This window comes from Protopterus annectens, chromosome 12.part0, assembly GCF_019279795.1.
Source record: "Protopterus annectens isolate FY-2018-M chromosome 12.part0, PAN1.0, whole genome shotgun sequence".
NCBI classification, from domain to species: Eukaryota; Metazoa; Chordata; order Ceratodontiformes; family Protopteridae; genus Protopterus; species Protopterus annectens.
In genome coordinates, this window is record NC_056746.1 from 350,412,101 (window position 1) to 350,439,249 (window position 27,149).

The 27,149-nt window shown below is 42.3% G+C and overlaps 1 protein-coding gene across 1 annotated transcript in view; it reads right to left on the minus strand.

Annotated features, from left to right (window-relative positions):
- Nucleotides 1-27,149, minus strand: part of FAM234A (family with sequence similarity 234 member A) — a gene marked incomplete at its 5' end in the record, with an annotated part of 537,904 nt that overhangs the window by 442,672 nt on the left and 68,083 nt on the right.

A 27,149-nucleotide genomic window follows, 5' to 3' on the forward strand; every position in this document is an offset into this window, starting at 1 on the left:
ACCGGCACCGAGCTGGCCTCCGGTACCGAAGTAACCGGTGGGGCGGTGTCGTCGGTCTGTAGCGGTTGTGAAACCAGCTCAGACGAGACCGAGACACTCGCGGTAGGCCTAAGCGTGGTGTCGGCCGAGACCGCGGACCGCAGGTGTCGGTCCTTATCCTTCCGTTTTTTAGGTAAATGTGCTGTCGGAAGCTCCGACGGCATGACATAACAGAAATCTTCCCCAAAATAATCCTGTGCAAACTCTGTCCGATGCCTAAGAGTGCGTTTATTGAAAGAAGCACAAGCTGTACAGGCCGAGACATTGTGTTCTGGGCCTAGGCAGGGTAAGCAGTAAAAGTGGAAATCCTTATGAGGTATTTGTTTCCCACAAGTTAAACAATTATTAACTTTTACAGTTTTATCTGACATCGGCTGAGGCAAGAAAAGGTCCCCAACGGGGTACTTAGCTTTTTTGAAGACTTCAGTAGCTGAAAACACAGGAGCTGGTCGACCGGCACTTGCGAACTGCTTCTGCTTCGGGCGCCGCGCGGCAAGAAAGACTGAAGAAGATGGCGTCGGCTGACGCTTTTATACCCCAGGCGCTCTGGCGCCGGGAAAGGGTGACATCAGCCGACGCCGGACCCAGACTTTGGAATCCGGCCGACCGAAGGGCTGCCTGAGGCAGGACAACCCATATGTCAGGACTGCAGTTGCATCCTTGAAGGACATCAACCTGGACATCTGGTGGGAGGTACCACAGCCAAAACCTTCCATAGAGCCATACGTCCAATATATGACTTAAGACTGCGGGTACATAAGTGGATGAAGGAGTGTAAAACCTCAGACCATTTCCTAGCCAGGATGCCTATAGACACTTGAAGAAACTAGACTAATACGTTGGCTAAGAAGCAGAAATCGGTTCCCCCTCGATCTCTGAAAGAGGTAAACAAATGCTGGGAAAGGGGATGACAGGGTGAGAATGAATACTGTAACAGTGATCAGTACGACATCTACTGTTTTGCTACATTCTTACACAACGGTACTACTTCCTTCCTTAGATCACTGTTGTATTTCAAAGTGTTGGGTGATTCCTACAGCCCAACTTCTGAAAACGGTGGTCGGATGAGACAGAGGAGAGCTGTTAAGCAGTCCAGAGAGGACTGACCTCATGAAGGCAGTTTTGGATTTGGAAAAAAGCATCCACTCTAACATTTGGTAAGGGTATGCACAGAGAATCAAGTAGCTGCTTCTAGGACAGTCCTGGAGTCAACTCCCTTGTAAAAAGCTCCTAAAGAAACCATTGCTCTGGTTGAATATGAATTCACTAGCAAAGGTACAGATATGATAGGAGTGTAGCAAAAAGATGGATTTAGAAATCCAGTTACCCATAGTTCTCTGAAACGGGGCTACCAAGCTTGGTTTCATGGAAGGAGGCAAAAGTACAGTTTTGTACCTACCATAAATGTAGATGTTCGAGTGTCTTCACTGCTGCAGTCATTACACTTGGGTTATCCTGCCGTCAGGTGGTCCTGCAGTCGGCCAGAGTTCCAAAGTCTTGGTCCGGCGTTGGTTTCTGTCGCTTCTTCCCTGACATCACTGTGCCAGGAGTATATAAGATGCAGCCGACGCCATTTTCTTCTGTTTTTCTTGCCCCAGATGTCAGGTGCCCCCAAAAGGATAGGCAATACATATTGCTTACAAAACATACATAAGGTAAAAATATAACCTTTAGTAGCCAGCAAATACACCACATAGAAAGTATAGTGTAGAAAGTTGAAGATAAGACCCAGCTAAAAAAGAGGGGAAGGCGGGTGGGTAACCAGGACTGCAGCAGTGAAGACACTCGAACATCTACATTTATGGTAGGTACAAAACTGTACTATGTTCATCATGCTTCACTGCTGCAGTCATTACACTTGGGAAGAATCCCAAAGCTGAGTCAGGGTGGCTGGTTCTAGAGAGGATTTGGTGTGGCTATGAGGCCCTGCAGCACTGCAGTGGCAAAGCCAGCTCTGGATCTGGAGTAAAGAAGCAAGTGGTAATGCTTGGTAAAGGTGTGCACTGAACTCAAGTTGCAGCTTCCAAAATGTACTTGGTAGGTATGCCTCTAAGATAGGCAGAAGAAGTTGCAGTTGTCCTGGTGGAATGTGGTCTAATGTTAGATGGTACAGGCTTCCCATGCTGTGTGTAGCAGAACCGGATACAGTGTCCTATCCACTTTGAAATGGTCTGCTTTGAAATAGCCTTTCCCTGTGATCTTGTAGCATAGGATACAAACAATTGCTCAGTTTTCCTGAAAGCTTTTGTTTTGTCCAAGTAGAAGTGTAATTGTCTGTGTATGTCCAAGGTATGTAGAATTCTCTCCCCTTTATTCTGGGGGTTTGGATAAAATGTTGGCAAGTGAATAGTTTGGTTAAGAGCCACACTGGATACCACCTTAGGCATAAATGAAGGGTTTGTTCTTATGGAAACCCTGACTTGGTGAAAAATGATGAAGGGCTGCCATTAGTGCCTGTAGTTTTGAGACTCTTCGTGCTGAGGTTATTGCCAGTAGCAGGGCAGTTTTCCATGATATAGATTTTATTTCTGCTGAACTGGCTGGCTCAAAAGGAGGTAAAGTGAGTTTTTCCAAGACAAAATTGATGTCACAAGTAGGTGCTGGTGCTCTCCTGGGCGGTCTTATGTTTTTAGCCCTTCTGAGGTACTGCTTTAGCAATGGATGAGAGAAAATAGGAGGATTTGTGTTGTAATGAGCAGAAATGGCAGAAGCATGGATCTTAATGGATGAGGATAGTCCTTTGTCCAGCATCTCAGTTAAGTATTGTAGTATCTGAGGTATGTTAGGGACAAGAGGGTCAAGGCTTTGAGCCTGGTTCCAGGCACAGAATCTCTTCCACTTTTCTGAATAAGATTTCCTGGTGCTAGGCCTTCTGGCCTCCAAAATGACATCCATAACAGCTTTGGAAAGAGGAGTTGACTGCTTGGCTAATGAATCTGCTATGCAGCCAGGGATAAGGTTTTGAAAGACTGTGCAGGATCTGATTGTTTTGTTGAGTCAGAAGGTGTGGAATTTGAGGCAAAATCCAAGCTGGGCCTTGAGCTAAGTTCTTTAAGATTGGGTACCAATGTTGGTGTGTGCAGTCTGGAGCAATCAGAATCATCTGTGGTTTTTCTTGTCTGGCTTTTAGGAGAACCTTCGAAAGGAGAGGCAGAGGAGGTAAGGCATAAATGTGTAGGCTTTTCCAGCTGAACGAAAGAGCATCCACTTTCCATGCTTGTGTGTGATAAGTCCTTGTGCAGAATTTTTGTAGTTGGCAGTTCAGTGGGGAGGCAAAAAGATCTACGTCCAGGCACCCCCATTTTTGCATTATCATGCTGAAAACTTGTGGATTTAATTTCCACTTGTGAGGATCCATGATGTTTCTGCTTAGGTCGTCTGCCAGAGTATTTTTCTTTCCTGGCAGGAATTGTGCTATCAGATGAACTTGATAAGTTAGAGCTGTGTTCCACAAGGTCATGGCTTGTCTGCATAGGGGGGGTAAGAATGAGTGTCCCCTTGCTTGTTTATGTACCACATTACTGTGGTTTTGTCTGTCTTTAATAATAACTGTCCTGGATGCAGAAGATCCTTGAAAGCTGTTAGGGCATTTTGTACAACCAACATCTCTTTTTGGTTGATATGTAGATGCATTTGGTCTGTGGTCCATTTGCCCTGAATACATTTTCCTGCTATGTGTGCTCCCCAGGCGTAATCCGAAGCATCTGTTGTTAAAGTCTGCCTGGCTGTGGGTAGAGTGAAAGGCTGACCCTTGTTGAGGTGACATGACTGTGCCCACCATCGAAACTCCTGTTGTAGGCAGGGAATTAGTGGTATTACCATTTCCAAGCTGTGAGAGTGTTGAGTCCAAACACTTTTTTGGTACCATTGTAATTTCCTCATATGCAGTCTGGCATATGGAATTAGAAGTATGCAGGATGCCATGAATTCCAAGGCCTGCAGAATTTTTCTTGCAGGGAGTTGGGACTTTGCTGCCATCAATTGAAAATACTGAGTCAGTTGTCCTTGTTTGTCTGGCATGAGATAAGCCATCTGGGCCGTTGTATTTAAGCTGGCACCCAGGAATATTATCTCTTGTGAGGGCACTAGTTTTGATTTCTTTTCGTTTACTGTGTACCCTAGGCAACTTAATAACTTTTTTTACAAACGCCAGATGCTGTAGAAGAATGTCCTTGCTCTGTGCTTGAATCAGGCAGTCGTCCAGGTATGGATATATTTCAATTCCTTTTTGTCTGCAAAATGAAATTACTGATGCCAGGCACTTTGTGAAGACCCTGGGCGCAGTAGATAAGCCAAAGGACAGTGCAGAGAATTGGTAGTGCATTGAACCAGCTATGAATCTGAGGTATCTTCTGCAATTTTGTCTGATAGGGACATGCAGGTATGCCTCTTTGAGGTCCAAAGTAACAAGCCAAGCTTTCTTGCCCAACATGGGAAGGAGGTGCTGTAGTGTCAACATTTTGAATTTCAGATTATCCAGGTAAGTATTTAGAGTGGAAAGGTCTAGAATGGGTCTCCAGGCTTTGTCCTTTCTGGGGACCAGGAAGAGTCTTGAGTACAAACCTTGTCCTTGTTCCTGCTGTGGTACTTTTTGAATAGCTCTCAAGTCCATGAGGGCTGTAATTTGTTTTTGTGCCTCTGCCCATTGATTTTGTGGCAGGTCTGGCATTCCTTTTAGCCTTGGTAAAGTGTGAAAGTGGAACCAGTAACCCTGAGACACAATATTCAGCATCCATTTGTCCTGGGTGACTGTTTGCCAGTTTTGTGAAAAAAGTGCTAGTTTCCCCCCTAGGGGAGCTGCCAACAGGGTAGAATTTGGCACTGGAAGGAGAAAGTCATTGTTTCCTGTAAGGCTGCGACTTGTCCTCACCTCCTTTTGGTATTGAAGCACCCCACTGTCGTGGTCTGTAAGATCCTTGGGGCTGAGATCTGCCTCTTGGGCGTCTGTATCTGCCTCTTTGTGGCCTGTCTGACACTGGAAAGGACCAATTTTTAGTAGGCCAATTTCTGCTAAATCTTGGTGGCTGTACCTGTAAGAAATCCTTTACTGTTTGCACAGATTTTGCCTTATTCTCCATTTTCTTTAATACCTCCTCTGCTTTAACACCAAATAAAATATCTTGCTGTAAAGGAGCATCTAATAATTTTGCCTTAACAAGATCTGGTAAGGTTTGTTCCTTTAACCAAGCATGCCTTCGAATAACAGATCCTGTAACTGCTGCTCTACAAGAAGCTTCTAATGAATCAAAACCACACTGCAAAGTATGCTTTCCCACTTGTTCAGCTGCATGCAATAAATCCTGCATTTCCTTAAAATCAGGTTGTTCTGCACTTGTACTCATTTTCTGTTTTAACTGAGACAGTAAATACTGTTGATATTTAAGCATGTGAAACTGGCAGTTTAAAGCCCTCACTGCTAAAGTTGCAGAGGTGTAAACTTTCTTCCCCCATCTGTCTAATGCTCTGGAATCCCTGTCCGAGGGCACTGGATTTTTAGCTGTGGAGGCCTTTATCCCTTTGGGACCCTGGGAAATAGTTTCTGGGTCAGCAGCAGGGTTTTTATAAAGAAATTTGTGTGTTTCAGGGACTCTGTACTACCTGTCTGGCTTGACTGCAGCAGGGGGTAAAGAATCTGGATTTAAACTGGATTCAGAGAACACATCGTCTACAATATCCAACACTGGCGGAATAGCAAGGGGCCTGTGCTGAGGCAAAAAAAGAAAATCTCTGAGCCTTTTCTTGGACTCTGAGTAATCCTGGCTCTCCCAGTGGAAATGCTCCCTCATGGTGTGTAAAGTTTCCCCAAAAGAGTAATCCTCAGGAGGAGAGGCTGAAGGAATAGATTCTTCAGCATTAGAGTCCTCATAGGGGGGTAAGGAATATCCCTGGTCTGAAGAGGAGTCAGAATATATAGAAATCTGGTCAGAGGAATCATAGTCTGTATCCTGCCTAGGCCTTTTACCCGGAGGGGGATGGGTACCCGTGATCAGAGTAATTAAGTCTTCGGCCATTTTGAGCATCTGCTTTTTACACATGGAGGCCTGTCCAGGTGAATGCTGTACTTGCTTCTTTGTCTTTAATGTTGCTTTAGACTTGGCTGTAGATGCAATGGTAAGTTGTGTAGGTCTGAAAACACCTTCAGAAGCCGAAGCCTGCTCAGCGGCTCCGGACCCATCTGAAGGGTTAGTCTATGTAGGCCCAACACCTTGAGTATCCAGAGGCCTAGACAACTCCAAGTGGGAGTCGGTTGCAGCCTGCGGCTCTGAGGAAGCGGGTGTCAGGGGCTGCAAATGCGCCTCACTGAGAACCAGCGAACTGGCAACTGGCCTAGAAGAGGCTTCATCGTCAGTTTTGGGCCTCGGATGTCTGTCCTTATCCTTATCTTTGCGTTTTTTTGTGAATTCCGGTCATTGGTTGCTCCGACGGCATGGTATAATTAAACCTTCTGCCAAAATAATGGCGTGCAAAATCAAACTGACATTTAATAGTGCGTTTGTTAAATCTAGCACAAAACTGACAACTAGTGACGTCGTGATCTGGGCCTAGGCATCGAATACATTAAGAATGAAAATCCTTATGAGGTATTTGCTTCCCACAAGAAATACAATTATTAACTTTTACTGACATCGGTCTGAGGCAAGAAAAAGTTTTCTCAATGGGGTACTTAGCTTTATTGAAGACTTCGGATCTGAAATCGAATTTGAAATCTCAGGAGTCGGCCGACCGGCACTTGCGAACTGCTTTTGCTTCGGGCACCGCACAGCAAGAAAGACTGAAGAAAACGGCGTTGGCTGCATCTTATATACCCATGGTGCACTGACGTCAGGGAAGAAGTGACAGCAACCGACGCCGGACCAAGACTTTGGAACTCTGGCCGACTGCGGGACCGCCTGATGGCAGGATAACCCAAGTGTAATGACTGCAGCAGTGAAACACGATGAACATCAACTGGTTAGTCTTGCAGATAGACTACACTTTAGGCATGAAGGAGGGACAAATCACTCTGCCCTTATGAAAAATAAGAAAGAATGGAGATTCTATCAGACTCTGTAGCTCAGAGACTCGTCTTGCTTAGGTAAGAGCAACTAACAGAATAGTTTACCAAGTAATGAATTTGACAAAGCAGAGGCTGCTGGCTCAAAAGGTGTAACTATAAGCTTTTCCAGCACAATGTTAAAGTCCCAGACAGGCAGAAAAGCTTTCCTGGGAAGCTTTTGGTTGAAAACACCCCATGGAAATGTTTTTACCTCTAGTCTGGACATGGGGGCAGGATTGAGAGGTAAGCAAGCAGAAATGGCTGATAAATGTGCCTTGATTGAGGAGTATGCCAAGCCAGTTTAACAGCTCACACAAATAAGACAGGACAATGGGAGTATCTGTTTGTATCAGGGTCCTGTTTATGAGCATGATACCAAACAGAAAATATTTTCCATTTAGCTATGTAAAATTTCCATGCAATAAGTTCCCTTGCTTCCTTCAGAACCTGTAGCACATCCTCAGAAAATAGGATTCAAATCCCTTCCAGACCCAATCATCCATAATGTCAGGTTGAGAGATGACAGGTTGGGGTAAAGAAGAGAACTCTTCTGTTATTTGAACAAATCAATTTTGTGAGGTAGAATGTGGAGATGACTCCCAACTAGGTGGTAGGGAAGGGGAACCAATGCTGCCTTGGCCAAAAGGGAATCAATAGTAGAATCTTTGGTTTCTTTCTTGATCTTTAGTAAGACCTCTGGTAGAAGAGAAAGTGGAATGAAGGGATGTAGGAATGTTCCTTCCCAATGAAAGGACATGCTGTCTGTTTTCCATGCTCAAGGACATGTAGTCTTGAAGCAGAAGAGAGTATTTTGTTTGTTGCAAATAGATGCAGTTGTTTGTTGTGAATGGTGGTAAACAAGTCTATCTATGGGATACCCCACTTGTGGACTAGGTCTAGGAAAACCTTCCTGTTTAACATCCACTTTTATTATTCTTCCCTTTATCTGCTTAGAAAATCTGCCAGGACATTGTCCTGAGAGGGGATGTAAATGGCTTGAAAGGTCAGGTTTGCTTTTGTGGCATGATCCCATGCCATAACAGCAAGCCTACAAAGCTGGCAAGATCTGGTTCTCCCAGTTTGTCACATGACTTTGGAGTTGTCTGTGAAAATTCTGACAGGTCTTGGAGCCCAGGACTATGAGAAGGCCTGCAGGTCCTGTATTAGGTGTCAACAACTCCTTCAGGTTGATGTGTTCCGACTTCAAGTTCAATGACCACTGGCCCTGAACTACCAGGGGGCCTAATCATGACCCCCAAATATATGTGTGCAATTCCTGTTGAAGTGCCTTCAGTTTGAAGACAGACATGGGTTGACATTTTGTTGTGATATCCACCATTGGATTTTTCTCTAAACAAGGGAGAAGAGGAAACTACAAATCCGGAGTATGGGAGTGCTGAGACCAAATTAATTTTAGGTGCCATTGGATCTTACTCTTATGGAGCCTAGCAAAGGGGACCATATGTGTAGGTGTAGTCTTGAAACCCAGGGTCCTGAAGATTTCTCTTGCAGTGCAAGCGTGAAGGGGGAGAAGAGACTGGAAGTAACTGGAGAGACTCTGTACTTTGTCCAGAGGAAGAAAAGTCTGCATCACAAGAAGACCAGGTCTTGAATTGGTTCCAAAGTGGATTTCTTGAAGCTTACAGTTAATCCAAACTTTGGATTAGGGAGACTGTGAAATTGAAATGGAGCAAGAGAGTTTGTGGAGAGGATGCCTGTATCAACAGGTCATCCAAGTAAGGTAATACTTGAAGTCCCAGAGTCCTGCAGAAAGCTGTGACTGGAGCAAGACACTTTCAGAATACCCTGGGGGCTGTAGGAAGTCCAAAAAACAAAGCACACAACTGAAAGTGTGATGCGTAAGCAGAAAACCTCAGAATTTTCCTGAAGGAAAGGTGAACTGGAATATGGAGGTAGTCATCCTTTAGATCCAAGGGTACCAGAAAGGCATGTGGAAGAATGAAGGGCAGAAGGGTTTGGAGAGACGACATCTTGAAAGATGGGATACTGAGAAGGGTGTTGAGAGTATACAGATCCAATAAAGGTCTCTATTCTCCTTTCTTTGGAACCAGGAAAAAGTCTTGAATAGAACTGTTTTCTCAAGTACTACTGTGGCACAGGTTCTAAAGGGCCTTGGTCAAGCAAGAACTGAATGATGGGAGAAAGCAGCTTTATCTGACTGTGAGGTGGAGAAGGGATGCCCATGAATACAGGAACTTCCTTCCAAGTCATTTTGTTACCTTCTTGAATAATGGAGAGGACCCATTTGTCTGTGGTAATGTGCTGCCACTTTTCTATAATAGAGGAGAGCCTTTTGGACAGAAGGAGACTGGGGCAGAGTACATGAATGAGCTCTGACCACCAGGTAGCTACAGTAGTGAGGAAATTCTTCTGTGTATCACAATGTATAAGTAAAGGCATGGCATCAAGAACAAAGGAAGTCATACTGCCATTGCACTTGTCCCTCATCAGGCCCATAATAAAGTACATTACTCCCTTGTGCATGTACCTAACCATGCATTTACTAACCATGCACTTAAATTAACTGGAGTGCCCCAAGAGGTTTCTCACTAAAAAAAAAAAATGCAAAGTGTAAGACACTTATTCAGACTGACTAAAGGCCCTATCTCTTTACTCCTTCTCATATTTTTTTATTGACAGGGGACTTGTGCTTGACCTACAAAGCTTTCTTTGATCCAGCTCTGATGAAAATGCTACATATTCGCAAGAAAAAATACACAAGGGTAACATGTTCCATGGACCTGAACCTTACTCGTGACTCCAACAGAACTTGCTGGAGAGAAAGATTTGTATTTTAAAGGCTACTTTGTCTACGGAATAGAACTTCCCAGCTTCATAAAACAAAGCACATTCCTCACTCTCTTCAAAAAGAATTTGAATAAATGGATGGGGAACCATAAATTGACTCCTGAGGTACTGCGTATGTCCCTTATGGACAGAGGCAGTCTGTAAAATGACTCCGGGCTCCAACACCCAAAGATCCACTACCCCGATACTACCCCATCCCATACCTGGGGAATTAAGATGTTATATTGTCATATCCTGGGTATTATTGGCTTGGCTTATAAAGGCTCTTGTGGCATTAGCCTAGTAATCACCTAGGAACCTATGAGTGATCAAACAAACTTCTCTTGGTAGGGAGGCCTCCCAGATTTAGGATCTCTGCCTGCTCCATTTTCCTAAGCATTTTCTTGGCCTTAAGAAAGGGCCTCGACTCTCTGCAGGCAAAAGTGGGCATCACAGAGTAGCTTCTCTCGTATCTGGGAAATGAAGTAAGGAAAATATGTCTGCAGTGCATCATTTTCCTCTGTTCTTGCAAAGATTTAAATAAACTGGCTGCATTAGGGCCAAATAACAGATCTCTATTCAAACAAGAAACTAGAAGCTTGGCTTTAATATCCTTAGAGAGGGACTGAGTGTGTAGCCATGCATATCTTCTAATAAAAGAACTTGTGGCAGCTGCTCTGGTAGAAGCTTCCACTGCTTCACAGATGTATTCAATGCTATGCCTGGCCATTTGTAAAGCCTTAGCAACCATAGCCATGTCCTGTTGCTTACTGGGTGGTCCTTGCATTGAAGCAAGGATTTTACTGGGTCTGATAGTTCACGGTTGAAAAAGTATATACCATCATTCTCAGTCTATCCATTGCTCTGCTGTCTTCATCTGAGAAAAGCCATTAGTAGAAGAAAGGAGTTTAGAAGGCTTGTCTGTAGCCATAGAGAACACAAAATAATCTGTCAAGTCTGATGGGTGCAGGACCTGCATTCAAACTGCTGGTGAGATAGTCTGTTTTAGACTCATACATTCTCTTTAAGTACCATTACACCCACAGGCTTTGGTTATACATTAGATGAATGGCTCTATGGAAGGTTTTGGCTTTGGTACCCCAACAAGATATCTAGGTTATCTGGTGAGGTAACCCCAACATTTTGGAATGATGCAACAGTGATCTAAGGAAGGACATCATCTGTTCTGAAAAGGAAAAGGAGAGCAGAGAGGGTCCGATCCTTTATGACTCAAACGGCTAGGCACAGACCCACACAGAAGAGTATATAACAGACTAAGTGAAGAGACAGGACTGCCAGTCTGATGACTCAGACTTTTGAGGCCACTCATTTTTTTTCAGTTATGAATCTCATATCTCAAGTTGAGTGATATGTTTAGGCAAATACATGTGAAGGTGGGCAGTATTTTCAATAAAGAGTCTGACAAGATTCAAGTAAATGGAAATTAACACTTCTCTGAAACTATGGAAATGCCTTTGGAAATTAGATGAACTAGACAGAAGGCTTTCTAAACTATTACAGAGCCAAGATAGTCAAAAATAAGGAATAATCAGCACTACCAAGACCACTTAATGACAGTGTCTGGTTGGAGGGGTGTGTCACCTGAATGGTATTTGAAAATGCATTTACCAAAATGGGCTGTACTACATTTTTTAATACTTTACTTGAGACCATTGTCCTTTTACCAGTTGTTAAATTGTCTAATCCATTTTGGTTCAACTGTGAATGAGTGGAAGACTGAACACCACCCAACTTACAGTCATCAGCAAACTTAGATAATCACAGGCCAGGAGTGTTGGCCTGAAAGTCTGAGAAACAAACGCCAAATATTAGAAGGCCGGTATGTGAGCTCTGAAGTACACCACCAGTAACCTTTTTTTTGCTTTCTGAAGCAATACCTGTGATTTTAAATGCATAAGTTCTGTCAACCAGTTCATTATTCACAGTACAACATAAGGATTAATATTCCAGTTTACAAGCCTGTTAATGCCTGGAGAATGAATAGTGTCAATGGTCTTGACCATGTCCAGATATGCTGTATGTACTGTTTAACTACTATCCACTTCTTCTGTGACCTTTTCAAAGAAATCAAAGAGGTTAAACAGGCAGGACCTTCCTTTGACAAAGCTAAACTGGTCAGAGGGTTCAGGGTCAACATATTTTCAATAGCCAGAGAAATAAGGTCTGAGATAATACATTCCATAGCTTTGTATATCACACTAGTGAAACTAATGTGAATACAATTACCAGGTTTCAAGGTTGAGAAATCCTTATGTAATGGCATTACAATGGCCATTTTCCTGGCTTCAGGAATGTAAGTAGTGCAGAGTGTTAGACTAAAGAGTTAATTAGTGGTTCAGATGGGGCTTTTTTTGGTATGGATAATCAGGCAACCTGGTAAATTATCAGGGCAATGAATGAAGTGACAAACCCGTACTGTTCATTTTATGGTTCTCTGTAGGCAAGGCAGAGATGAGATTTACTAAGGCTCTCTGCTGCCTCTTGTCTTTGAAGGACAACAATGTCCTAAATGCAAAATTTCCTTTACTCAAAGTGTCTTCTCCATACCTAGAGGAAGAGCCACATACTTTCACATAATAAAAAAAAGCATGAAGTAGCAGTTTATTCCATTTTGTGGCATTTTTTTCCTAGTCTGCTTTCTCAGTAAACACCATGTTGAGGATGAATGAAATCTCATTCCTTATTAAATTACAATGCCTATCAGGTCTATATTATGACACTGAAAACCTGTATAATCAAACACCACAACACCGACACACACAGCATGAACCGCAAATACGCCGAACACCCTAAACCGCAAATTTTCAAATCTCGAACCGTCATAGTCGGCCAACACTACTGCGCACTACATACTACATACCCAAACATAATAAATAAAACACATACATACACTAACCAAACCCTACTTCTAACCCTACACTAAACCTTACATACATTACTGTCTATGCACTTACCTTAACCCGCACCCTAACCCTAAGGTCCATAACTATCGCACACTTACCTTACGGAGCTATACCGCAGATGGGCCAACCATGACACTTTGACATTTCGTGTTTCTCAGTTTTGAATGTTCGCTGTTACCAAAGTTTGCGCTATATGTGTCGGTCTAGTGGTGTTTGCGGAAACGAGATTTCGATCTCGTAATATAGACCCTGCCTATCACATCTGAAAGTATTTTGATAAGGAAAACACATACAGCAAGGTACTTGTTGCTTTGTTTTGTTATTTTATATTCAATGATGTCATAAAGCTATTTAAGCTCAAAATTCACAAATCCTTGATTCTGTGCGGTTGTAAAAAGCCATATTCTTTTCCTTTCCTAGGGCCCTAAACTTGTTAACCTTTTATAGTCTGGAGATGAAGGAACTTGAAAACCACTGACAGCAACTTCACTAATCAGATAATCTTTGCAAGCAAAGAAATAGAAATCTCTGGTACATCCAGTGAAGGAAGACAGAATATTAAACTCACAAATTATCACTTGTTAAAAAGGTGAAATGATCTCACTTATTGCTTTATCCTTTTTCAAGGACTTTTCATAAATGGTATAATACACGTGGAGGAAATATATGTAAGAATCCCTGCAAAAAAAAAAAATGCCACCGACCCTTATTGATAATTCTCAAACTTGACAGTATTTCTCTACTTCATTCTAAAAGATAGGGCTACGATATGGAAACAAAATAGTGGAGCATTGTAATCTAAGTAGCTGCACCATCACTGGGCAAGAAATGGCTTTCCAAGAAAATTAGATCATGTCAGCATGTCGCTCCAGTGGGGTTACAAAAAAAAATATTAACTAGTTACTGCAATGCTAGCAGTTTTAGATCATGTAGAAGTGAACAAGATTAAAAAAAAAATATATATATATATATATATATATATATATATATTTTTTTTAGTTTTTGCCCATGGACTATTTTTTCTGCCATCATTTCTATTCCATTATGAGCATGCATAAATTTCTGCCATAAAAAAAAAAAAAAAGCCTGAAGCAGAATCTTAGCGCACAGGATTAAGGTTCAGGAATACTAACAGACTTCATTCTGTAATCACAGCACCCCCATCACTCTTCACATACTGTATGACTCCTGAGCAAGTCACTCCACCAGACCGTGCTTCCTAGCTGCCCCTGAAAATAACAGGCACTGATGCCTTACCAGGTTGACATTTTCTTTCCCCTAACAGCTTAGTATATTAATTTACATCCTGTCACTACTTAAGCTACACGGGTTTCAAAAACTCATCCAGTACTTATTTACACTTGTTTATTAAGCAAAAAGGAACACTGGTCAAAATGGCCTTCTTAAGCACAATCTGCATCAGTTTATGGTTTTAAAAGTAAAAAATAACACAAAGGAAATGCAATAAGGAAATCTGCAGTACAACAAAACCATTACAGACAACTTCACAAAAATAGTACTTTCCACAGAAAAAGTACATATCAATTTTAGAGGTTTTAATTGGTTAGACAAAAAAACACTGCAAAAATAAGTCAAAGACTTTCTTACGCATGCACGCGCACACACACACACACACACACACACACACACACACACACACACACACACACACACACACACACACACACACACACAAGTTATAATAAGGAGGCAAGCTTCATCTGTGTCCCCACAAACCTACATTTCTAAATGCACCGACTCCGAGATCATGGTACCCTGGAGTATGAAGGCAAAATCCTCTAAACCCTTCATTCCACAACCTTAATACAAATTTAAGTAACTGTTCTATTAAACACATTAGATAGAAGTCATGTCACCCATGTTGCCCATATCAATATACAATGCCAACGAAAGCAAGACAGCTAACATGTAACAAGCCCTAGTGTTGGTGCAGATGAGTGGTCAAGACTTCGATAGTAATGGGGTAAGACAACACAATCATATACCTGATGTGCAGTAAGGATGGCTTACAGCTTACAGGCAAACAGATTGATAGTCAGGTTATTGACTACTTTAGTTACAGGTTGAATATCCTGCAGTCCACCCCGACTTTAAAAGCAAGTGATAGAAACACATTAATGCATCCGACTTGTTCATAAAAATATTGCATGAACTCCATCTCTGGACTCCCTTAAGAAGTTTCACATTCTTTACAAAAGGTACGAGTGGCAGCTCTTTAGACATTACCTCAGTTATAACGGCAATATGAAGATAACAGTATAGTAACTTTTCTACCTGGGGATCCCTAACTCCTTCATGGAGTACCATAGTGATATGTTCCTCATAGTGAAATAAACAGAATATTCACTGTTGTTCAGATTCAGGCTTTACCCTGGCTTGTCTTTTGTTTTGGGATCAATTAATGTAAATACCATACCTCTCAACCGTGCTGCCACTTCAATTTAACTTCACAAATCCATGTTCGCCTCACTGTCCCACTGATACAAGACAGCTCCGATTTCGTCTCTTCCACTGGCTTGATTAAATGAGTGACAGACTTCTGGATCTTGTTGCAGTCAAAATGAACCACTTCTGAACAAGTATTCTAGCACTGTGAAGTTGCAAAAACAGTACTGTGCAATACTAAAGAATCCGCCAACCAAGTTTTGATGAATGTGTGTGTGTGTTCTCCCTTGGGCAGAGGCACAGCCCTACATTTCAGCTGTCACCAATTTTGCAGATCTTCCCTGATTTTAGCTCATATTTTCACTGTGAGGCTCATAAAGGTTCATTTTCTGACAAATCACTGAAGACTACAGCCAGTCAAGAATGCCAATAATTAATAGTTTCATACCTCTTATTCAGAAAATGCAAACTGATGCAGCACCTGTTAATCTATTATTATATTTAAGTTAATGTCATATTTAAAAATTGCTGCTTTTTTGGACCTTTGTCCTCCCTATTATTTTTGGCTTTGCCTGGAATTCTTGAATACAGAAGTTGTGCAATATTGGTCTGTCTTAGAATGAGTCATCAAGCAAATCACAATAGACTGTAGTCAGGACGTGAATGTCATATTTCATTGCATTAGCAAACATTTTCTGAAGACTACGTTTGTTATTCTAGTAACTTTCTAAGTATGTAATAACAATATTTAAAATCTGTTCCCAAGTCTGGGTCTTTGTTAGTGATTCTTGAACTAAGACACGGGAGGTTGCAATGTGTTGTACTGTGTGGTTCTGACAGTAGAAAGCTGAAATATGTTTACAGATCATTATCTATGTATTCATGCATTGGCTGTTATTTTGTGTGTGTGTGTGTGTGTGTGTGTGTGTGTGTGTGTGTGTGTGTGTGTGTGTGTGTGTGTGTGTGCAAGCGCATATGCAGTACATAGCTTTTAACTGTCCCTGCCTGATTCTGCCTCACATAACTATGTGGTTTCCTACCAAATTATTATTGACTGCAGTTACCAAATAATGACATACGTGAGTTTTGAATTTCATATCTTTCAGAAACTACTTGCTAATGTAAAAATGTGTTATACTAACAACTTTCTAAGTACAAAAGAGGAATATTTAAAATCTGTTCCAGATTTTGCCTCACCGGTAGGGTTCTGACAGCAGCAAACTGAAATATATTTCTTGTCTGTTATTTACGTATTTATATACTCATTTGATCAGAAACAGTCATACTAGTGGCTGCAATTGATGGCCATGTTTGTTTTGTATGCGTGCTTGTGTGTATGTATGTAATTATAGACTGCAATGCTTTTACAATGTTATGATAAACAGGAAGGAAACGACTGAAAAAATGCAATAACTTTTATGCAAAAAAAAAAAAAAAAATGCAACAGCTTATAAGCATTTTTGTCAGGTGGCAACACAGTTTTTGAATGTTGCTCCAATGGGATCTACATATTATACAGAATTAAAATAAGCAAAGTTATTTTTGGAGAAAAGAGAACTCACATTAAAAATTACTCCGATGGACAAAATTTTGGATTTGTGGCTTTCTTAGAAATACTTGAAGCATAGGTTCAGTTCTAGTCTAAAGTGTCTTCTGTGCTTTGACTTATCTGTACTACAAGTCTGTCTTTAGTGAAAGATCCAAGTCTAATTTTCAGAAAATAAAATACACATAGCATATACTAATTCTGCTAACTATAGTATAGCTAAGACCAGAATGGAAAGTAAAGAAAACATGCAGGTGTATCTTTTTACAGTGCACTGAGGATACATTTTTTCTGGTAAAGCTAAGCATGTGTGCATCCATTAAACACAAAAGGTTCCAATTCCAAAGGCTGTACCCAGTAAAAGCATAAATTTACACTTTTGTACCCTCATCCTTAGGGGGTGCAAATTTACACGTATATTTTGACTGCTATAATTTTGGACCCTCTGCTATCTCTGCATTTTTGATGGCCCCCCTGTTATGATTTTCAAAGCAGAGTATTATTGTAAAAACTAATATAATTTTATATACTACACTACCCTTAAAAGACATCAGATCACATTTCCAGAGTCATAAAGTCCCTGTTTCTATTACTACTCAATAGTTTTGCTGCACATTTGTGTGTAACACCAGAATGTAAACACACAAGACATCAAAAACCCTATGGACCTACCAGCAACTTACTCTGACAGCCACATAACTGCTTTTGTTGCTTCTTTCACTGAACAAGATAAAAAAGACACCTTCCTGTAGTTTCAATGGATATAAAGCTCAACTAAATGAAGACGAAAGCAAGTACTAGATAAATAAAATGTTGGTAAAAATGAACATAGATTGTACAAACATTCTCATGACCAAGCAAAAATGTCACCATTTCCATGGCCACAGTATAACTATATCTGATGCCGGGAGTTTCATCTCTGTCACCACTAGAATTAAGACCAGGAAGTCTTAAATTTGGCCACCACCTACAACTCTCCTAGGTTACCTTAGCCCCTCATCTTTTATCCATGATCTGACATACCTCAGGACCTTATTCCAGATCTCTAACTATGAGCTATAGTCATGTCACACTAACTAAAATCTCCAGGCTACGAATATTCCATTTCTATTTTTGGAAAGTGAAAAAAATATTTCATTTAAGTAACTTCATTTTGAACTTCAGCCTGGTCAGTCTATCCTAGTAAAGCTTTTTATTACTTGGCTGTAGTGCTTGCAGATAGATTCTTCTACCTCTCTCGGATTACAATCATTCTGTACTACAGTTGTTCTAGCGGTGATAGAAAAGTCATTCTGGAGAAAAAAACGGACTCACAGTCCATTAAAAACAAATTAAGTGTATATGCTATAAGATAAACATTCTAAGTGACAAAATGTTTAGGAAAAGAGCATTTCTTAGACAACAGAGACATCTGTGTTATTGTTCAGTCCTCCACTCTAACAAAAAAAAAAAACATCTCTTGCATACCAGTTACTGAGACCTACCAGTGTGTGTCCACCACCACTTCCAGAAAGTCAGGCAACAGGACATCTAGTTATGACAAGGATTTCCTGCCCAGTGCTAAAATGCATTAATCTGCCGCTGAAGTATCTAAACTTTCTTCTTCAGACATGCTTTTTATAAAGACTGCACTTTTCAAGACAAAACATATTAAACAGTGTAGTCCACTTAAAAACACTCCCGAAGAGAGCTGAAAATGCACCCTCTGTTCTTTTGAGCCTGAGCTCTGTTATCCACTGCCCCTTTTCATAGGTGTCAGTCAGGTCCTGCAAGTCTGTATATCCATCCAGCTGGACTACAAAAGAATGTGGCAGGCATTTTTCAGTGTTCAGTGTATGTGGTCCCAAGTGTCTTCCCCCACAAATATTGGGGGTTGTACAGTACCTTCCCTGCCTTTGGCTCTGACCTTTACTCACTGGGAACTTTATGAGCTCCAGTCTCACTGACACCAAATGCCAACCCTTTTGGTTGCTAGTGACAATATTTAAGCTGTGTCAAGTGCTATCAACCCTAATGGTTTCAACATCAGCCTTGTATTAGGTGTCATTGTTTCTGACCTCGGTAACCTTGTGGCCAGTACTTTCATCGACATTCTGGTCCAATCTGTCTAGGTTGTCCTTCACCCTGTTTTTTGTCAGGGTATACAATTCTCTCCCAGGAGTTGGCATTTGATTTTGAAGCTGCCGATATCAATGGAGTGTCAATGACTGTCTTGCTCTTGATGGTTACAGACAACTGGTTGCTTTCAGGCATGGAGCAGACCCCTTCACCTTCGACTTCAGACCTGTTGAGATCTGGTACTCATCCCTCACCTCATGGCTTTAGCTCTGACCTCAGGCTTAAGGGCAGTGCAGGTTTCTGCATCTACATTGCAGACTTCCCTCTATGAGCCTTCACCTTTAAGGACTCTGACATTGGCCTAAGGTTTCTCCTATTCTGCTGTTCCAACTGTCCACCCCTCCTTCCAGACATGACAGAGCTGCCAGACAGGCCTTCACAGGATATGATTTTGCTGTTCATATCCAAGCCTTCTCCCTCCTTGACCTAGCAGCAGGCAAATTACAAGAGGAACCACCTGAATTCACTTGAAGTATATCCTACTCTGGATTTAGATGAATATCAAGAGGCTAATTCGCCCACCCTTCCACCTAATGACCCCAAGATTCTGGAGCTCATCCTGGCAAAGGCTAAATAGCCCAGAATACCCCTTCCCCATCTGAGCACATGCTTGCAGAGGCCTTCAGGTCTCCCATGTTGCCATTTTGAGTGGTTCCCACCAGATGATGAAATGGTTTTCTAGGCTGCGGATAACTCTTGGGAAATGTGTTTTTCACCTCCGCCTTTACATTGGTGCCTCTAGGATGTGTACTTGCAGATGCTGCCATTTGGTCTCACCATAGCCCCAAAGGTGTTCACCAAATGCATGTTAGTGGAAGCAATACCTCTCAGACCATGTAGGTTCAAGGTCTTTCTTTACCTGAGTGACTGAGTCTTAGCAGTTCCCTATGATAGGTTGTTTTACTGCAAATCAGGATTTGCTTCTGCAGATATTACAGGGTTTAAGGCATAATAGCAAATGTTGTGAAATCACAGGTGATGCCAACACAGTCGACCATTTTCTCAGGCTTTACTATGGGCACACGATCTTGCACTACCTACCTTCCACCAGAGAGGAGTTCATCTATCCTATCAGCTGTAATGAAACAAATTCAGAATTATTCTGTTCTTTGCTTCAGTGCACTGGGTCTAATGGTATTGGCAGTGTTCATGGCAACTCAGAGTATCACAAAGATTGTGCTTCAGTGGACCCTCAAGGTTCAGTGAGAACAGCTTTCAAACCCACTTGACCCTCATATCAGGATATCCAAGAAGTGCAAAAAGCACCCGACATGGTGGACTTGGGAATCCAACCTTTCTCTGGGCAAACCCTTTCAAGCCCCTATTCTCAAAGGAAACTGTGAACACTAATGCCTTTTGCTCTGTGGTGCTGTGGCGGGGGGCTATTATTTGGAGCATATTTGCAAAGCATATGGTTGCCCAAATAGACCAATCTGCACATTAGCATTCTAGAAGTAAAAAAGTACAGTTGTGTACACTTACCATAAATGTAGATATTCGTCTGTATTCATTGTTGCAGTTATTACACTTGGGTTATCTGCCTGCAGGTAGCCCTCAGTTGGCCCGAATACCAGAGTATTGGGATTTCTGCGTTGGATGCTGTCACCTCTTCCATGATGTCAAGTCATCAGAGGTATAAAACATGCAGCTGACACCATTACATCAGTTTTTCTTGCCCCAGATGTCAGGAACCCCAAAAATGGGAAGCAATTAAAGATGTGGAACACCTTCAGTAAAATGTAAATATCATTGCCATAAGATATAGCCAAAAAGAGGATAGGTAGAAAGAATAAAAAAGTTAGGGGGCTGGAGGGAGGATAACCAGGACTGCAACAGTGAATACACTCGAACATCTACATTTATGGTAAGTGTACACAACTGTACTATGCTCTTCATGTTTCACTGTTGCAGTCATCACACTTGGGTTGATTCCAAAAGCTGAGGAAGGGTGGAAGTAGCCAAGAAGTACTGGGGCTGGCTAGCAGGCCCTGTAAGACTGTTGTGGCAAATCCAGCTCTGGATTTAGAAAAAATATGTAAGTGGTAATGCTTGGCAAAGGTGTGTACAGAACTCCAGGTTCCAGCTTCCAGGATGTCCCTGGTAGGTACCCCCCTGAGAAATGCTGTAGAGGTTGAGGTAGCCCTAGTGGAATGAGTTTTGATCCCCTGTGGGGTAAGTTTCCATAGTGTTTGTAGCAGAAATGGATGCAGTGTGCTATCCATTTAGAAATGGTTTGCTTTGAAATGGCCTTGCCCTCTGCCCCTGTAGCAAAGCTGACTAGCAGCTGGTCAGATTTTCTGAAGGGTTTAGTTTTGTCAAGGTAGAACCTGAGATGTCTGTGCATGTCCAAGGAGTGCAGACTCCTTTCCCCTTTATTCTGAGGATTAGGGACAAAGGCTGGTAAATGGATGGATTGGTTTAAAGCCACACTGGATACCACACCTTGGGCATAAATGACGGGTTAGTCCTGAGGGAAACCCTGTCGGCATGGAAAATAATGAAGGTTCCACAGCCATTAGTACCTGTAACTCCACACTCTTCTTGCTGAAGTGATCGCTAGAAGTAAGGCTGTTTTCCAAGAGAGGAATTTTAACTCTGCTGCAGCAGCAGGCTCAAAAGGGGGAAGCGTGAGCTTCTCTAGTACAAAGTTAAGGTCCCAGGCAGGGGTGGGAGCTCTCCTCAGGGGCCATAAATTGTTAGCTCCTCTCAGGAACCGTTTGATTAGAGGGTGAGAAAATAAGAGGTGGCTCAGTATTGTAATGAGCTGAGATGGCAGAAGCATGAATTTTAATTGATGAGAAGGACAGGCCTTCGTGGAGTACCTCTGCTAGGTAATCTAGGATTTGAGGTAATGTGGGCACAGCTGTGTCCTTTCCTTGAGAATGGCACCAAGAACGATATATTTTCCACTTTTCTGAATAAGATTTCCTAGTACTAAGCCTTCTGGCCTCAAGGATGATGTCCAGCACCTGTTTGCTGAGGGATGCAGATGGTGTATTCAGGTGATAAGCCAGGCTGCAAGTTTCAGGGTTTGCAGCTGTGGATGCAAAATCTGTCCCTCCTGCTGGGACAGAAAGGAGGGAGTCTGATGTAGGTGCCAGGGTGGCACTGCTGTCAGACTGCATAGGAGTGGGTACCAGTGCTGGCGTGGCCAGTCTAGGGCAATAAGGATTGTCCTTGGCCTGTCCTGTTTGAGCCTGAGTAGTACTTTTGATAGGAGGGGCAGAGGGGGAAAGGCATAAATTGAGAGGTTTTCCCATGTAAAGGATAGGGCATCCACTTTCCACGCTTGGCTGTGGGAATTTCTGGTGCAAAATTTGCTCAATTTATGGTTTTGGGGGGATGCAAAGAGGTCCACATCTGGAGTCCCCACCTGTGGATTATAAGTTTGAATGAGTTGGGTTCCAGCTTCCACTTGTGTGAGTCCAGAAGATTTCTGCTCAAGTCGTCTGCCAGTGAATTTTGTTTGCCTGGCAGGAATTGAGGTTGCAAGTGCATTTGGTTGCTAAAGGCTGTGTTCCACAGGGCCATGGCTAACCTGCAGAGTGGGTAGGAATGAGTTCCCCCCCTGCTTGTTTATGTACCACATAACTTTTTTTTTTATTTTCATTTTTTTTTTTTGGTTTGCTTTGAAATGGCCTTGGAGTTGTTTGTCTTTATCAGGAGTTGTCCTGGAAGGATAAGGTATTTGAAGGCTGTCAGAACATTCTGTACAGCTAACATTTCTTTTTGATTGATAGGCAGGGGAATTTGCCCTGGGCTCCATTTGCCTTGAATGCATTTGCCTGCCATGTGAGCCCCCCCATGCATAGTCTGATGTGTCTGTTGTCGTGAAAGGAAGTCCCTTCTTGTGGTTGCATGCCTCTGCCCACCAAAGAAACTCTGCCCTTAGACAAGAAATGATAGGAATCAGTGTTTCCAGGTCCTGAGAATGTTGACACCAGAGATTTTTTAAGTACCACTGAAGTTTCCTCATATGCAGTCTTGCATATGGAATTAGTAGAATGCATGAGACCATGAACCCTAGGGCTTGCAGTATTTTTCTTGCAGATAGCTGGGTTTTGGTGGCTATTAGTTTGAAGTAGTTTGTCAAATAAACCTGTTTTTCTGGAGTAAGAAATGCCATCTGGGAAGTTGTGTTCAAGCTTGCTCCCAGGAATACAATCTTTTGGCTGGGGACCAGTTGTGATTTATTTTCATTGATGGTGTACCCCAGAGAAGTTAGAAGTCTCTTTACAAATGCCAGGTGCTGAAGTAGCAATTCTTGCCTGTCTGCCTGAATCAGGCAATCGTCCAAGTATGGGTAAATTTGAATATTTTTCTGCCTGCAGTATGCAATGGCTGGAGCCAGGCACTTTGTGAAAACCCTGGACACAGTAGATAAGCCAAAGGGAAGTGCAGAGAACTGATAGTGCATACAGCCTGCCCTGAAACCTAGGTGTTTCCTGCAAGATTCCCTTATGGGGATGTGTAGATAAGCGTCTTTTAAGTCTAGGGTGACTAGCCAGGTGTCCTTGGCTAGCATAGGAAGAAGCTGTTGCAGAGTTAGCATTTTGAATTTTGGGACCACCAGGAAGGTGTTGAGAATTGACAGATCCAAGATAGGGTGCCAAGAGCCCTCTTTTCTGGGCACCAGGAGCAGTCTGGAGTAGAAACCCTGTCCCCTTTGTTCTACTGGCACAGGTTGAATAGCCCTGATACTGAGAAGAGAAAGTACTTGCTTTTAAGCTTCTGCCCACTGGTTTGGAGGAAGGCCTGGCAACCCGCTTTGGGTTTCTGTGGCAAGGGAGCTTAAGCATGCGCTTTGGCCATCGGTTTTCTAGGCGTAGTGCGAACTCTGGGCCTGAGAAATTCGGTAGTTTTAGTCAAAAACTAAGTTGACGGTTTAATGCGAACATCAGAAGGTCAGAATACACCCTCAGAAGCCGGTGCCTGCACAGCGGCTCCGGACCCATCCAAGGTAGAGACATCCGCAGGTTCCATAGTTGAAGAAGCATCTTGCGGCATACTGGACTCCGAATGGGTCTCAGCAGAGGCCTGCAAATCTGTAGAAGCGGGTATCAGAGGCTGCGAAAGCACCTCACTGAGTAGCGGCTGACTGGCGACTAGCTTAACGGAAGCGTCGTCGGCAGTTTTGGACCTATGCGGTCTGTCTCTGTCTTTATCCTTACATTTTTTTCAGAAGATCGGTAGTCGGATGGCTTATCAAAGCTATTTTGGAATACGGAGAATGAGAGCGAAAGAATTTAATGACAAAGATAGCCCGACGATGAATAGTTTGGGCATTAAACAAGGCACAAAACCTACAGAGAGGAATGTCGTGGTCTGGGCCTAAACAGATGATGCAGTAAGAATGAAAATCTTTGTGAGGTATTTGCTTTCCACAGGTAAGACAATTAACTTTTTCTGACATTGGTTAGAACAAGAAAAAAGGATCCCCAATGGGGTACTTAGCTTTAGAAGACCTCAGATTTGAAACTCGAAAAACTAAAATTTCAGGTAGCGGCTGACTGGCACTTGCAAACTGCTTCTTCTTCAGGCTCCCACGTGGCAAGAAAAGCTGATGTAATGGCGTCAGCTGCATGTTTTATACCCCTGATGACTTGACATCATGGAAGTGGTGACAGCATCCGACACAGAAATCCCAAGACTCGGGTATTCGGGCTGACTGAGGGCTACCTGCAGGCAGATAACCCAAGTGTGATGACTGCAACAGTGAAACATAAAGAACATCTGTCCTACTCATCTTGCATGCATTTCAAAACTGTCTTCCCTCTGGTGCAAATCATGTCCACTCTGAAAAGTGGTGAAAGGGTACACATAAAAACAGTGGAGAACTCATTCTCATTCCCAAAGTCAACAGGTCAGGAGACTATTGGAAAGAGTGTGGCATCACCTTCTTGCTGCCTCTCACATCCTGGGACAAGCCAACTCCCTACTGGATCAGCTCAGCTATTGTTTTATAATGCTTCTTGAGTGGTCTATCAGTTAGTTGCACAGACCCTGTTCCATAACTGTGAGAAACCTTGCTTGGACTTATCAATATCACTGACTAAGAAATGCAGCATTTTCTTTCTCTCAGTTTCTCTCTTGGGAGGGTATATCAGGGATGCACTTATCCAGAAGTGGCCCTAGTACACCTTAATGCTCCCCCCACTAAGGTCAAGAATTATTGTACCAAAGTGATCCACATAATGCATTCTGGACCACAGTGTGGTGCCCCACTCTGGGCACATATCTTAGAAAAACCTCTCTACTTAAAACCTTCCAAAAATAAAATACCTCACATCCCCAGAAAATCCCACCAAGACTTTCATTCTGTCAGATTAGCCACTTGGTTTCTCCACCTCCAGTGATGGCAAAAGATGCTTCACAACCAGGGAGCAGGGTTTAGACCCTTAATTCTCCCCAGAGACCTGGCATAAGAAAGACTTACTGTAGCAAACAGATATCTCCATCTGGTCTACAGCCACAAAAAAAGATAATTTTACTGTTCTGTTTGCTGGTGGTTTGGAGAACATGTCACAGATCTTTGACAATGGTCTTGATTTTGTTTTCTACCATTAAAGTCCATAGGTAGCTCTCTCCAGTTTCCACCAAAGTGCTGACTCTTGTCTCCTTCCATCAAAGTTTGCAAGGTCTCTTTGAAGGGTTGCTTTCCTTTTGCAGCCTCTAGTCAAATCACCACTTCCTACCCGGGATCTTTAGTTTATCCTTGAAAAGTTAAAGTTCCTGTCTTTCGAACATACTGCCACAGCAGGCTTATGGACAATTCTTTTCTTCATGGCTATCACCTCAAGCAGAAGGATCACTGATCTCCAACCTGTGTGGGCCTGTCCTCATACATCATCCTACAAAAGGGAGTGCTATTGAGGACCAAACCCAACTTTATGCCTAACGTGGACACTTATTCTTCCTTAATTACACCAACCACTTGGAATATTAGCTTCATTGTATGATGTTTCCATTAAAATAACATTCTGTTTGGAGAGAACAAAAGCAATCAAAAAAGACACAGCTTTTTATTTAATCTTCTTCTGAAATAAGGTACCAAAGTGTCTAAAACTACCCTCACCCTTTGTCTTTCACAATGCATAAAGCTTGATCATCGAAAGTGTAACAAATTGTTACCACAACTGACAAATGGGCATTCTACTAGAGTGGTGGCCACTGTGCAAGCCGTCTTCAAAATTGGGTCTGTGGATCTTTGTGCAACTGCCATGTGGGCATCTCTCAACACTTTCATAAAACACTACAAACTGGATGTGATTTCCAAATGTAGATCTTTACTTATTTATTTTGTTTACTGGGAAAGTCCACTTGGACACAAAGACCCCTTTTTCATCAGAGGTCCTATAAAAAACTATCCATACTCATTAAGTTAAAGAATAAAATGCTGTACAATTACAATTTTCACATTCTATACAAATACTATATCACATGCACATAACAGTAATACACAAAACATTGAACATTTGTACGAAATAACAGGACATAGCAAAGCAAAAGGCTCCTGAATACACATAATGCACACTATGTACAGTACAGTGTAGGACTGTTTAAACAATGCTACAGTTTCAGCACTTAAGTGGGTCATCACAATTTTAAGTATGGCACTTGTTATGGTAGTATTGCTACACGTGCACAAATGCCCCTAACAATATACCTGCAAATCTTAGCCATCTCAATTGCTTACCCTATCAGCATACTTCTCAACAGATTTATCCAAGAATCCTATATGCCCATTATCTGAAAAAAAGCTTATATCCTTCCTCTACGCAAGGGGGGCCCCAACACACACACCACCAACTTCTGCCCCATTGCTATACTATCACCCATCTCTACGGCTCTGCAAAAATGTATTCATTCTCATCGTCTTCACCATCTTACTCACAACCACATCCTCTCCCTCACCCAACACGGATTTAGACCAAGACATAGTATCACCACTGCCCTCATATCCTTCATGGACACTGTCAACTGAGCCCGTGATGCTGGTAAAATTGTATCTTCACTATTTCTTACACTGGTTCACTAATTACCTCACTAACAGACAACAATCAACTAAATGGCAGAACTCTTACTCCCCTCTACTAAACACCACCACAGGTGTTCCTCAAAGCTCCACTTTAAGGCCCACTTCTGTTTAGCATATTTATCAATAACTTCCACACCGCACTCTCTCAAGGTTCAGCCATCCAGCATGCAAATGACTCCACTATCACCTGCACTGCAAACAACTCAGAACTACACCAACTCACCCAAAACGTCC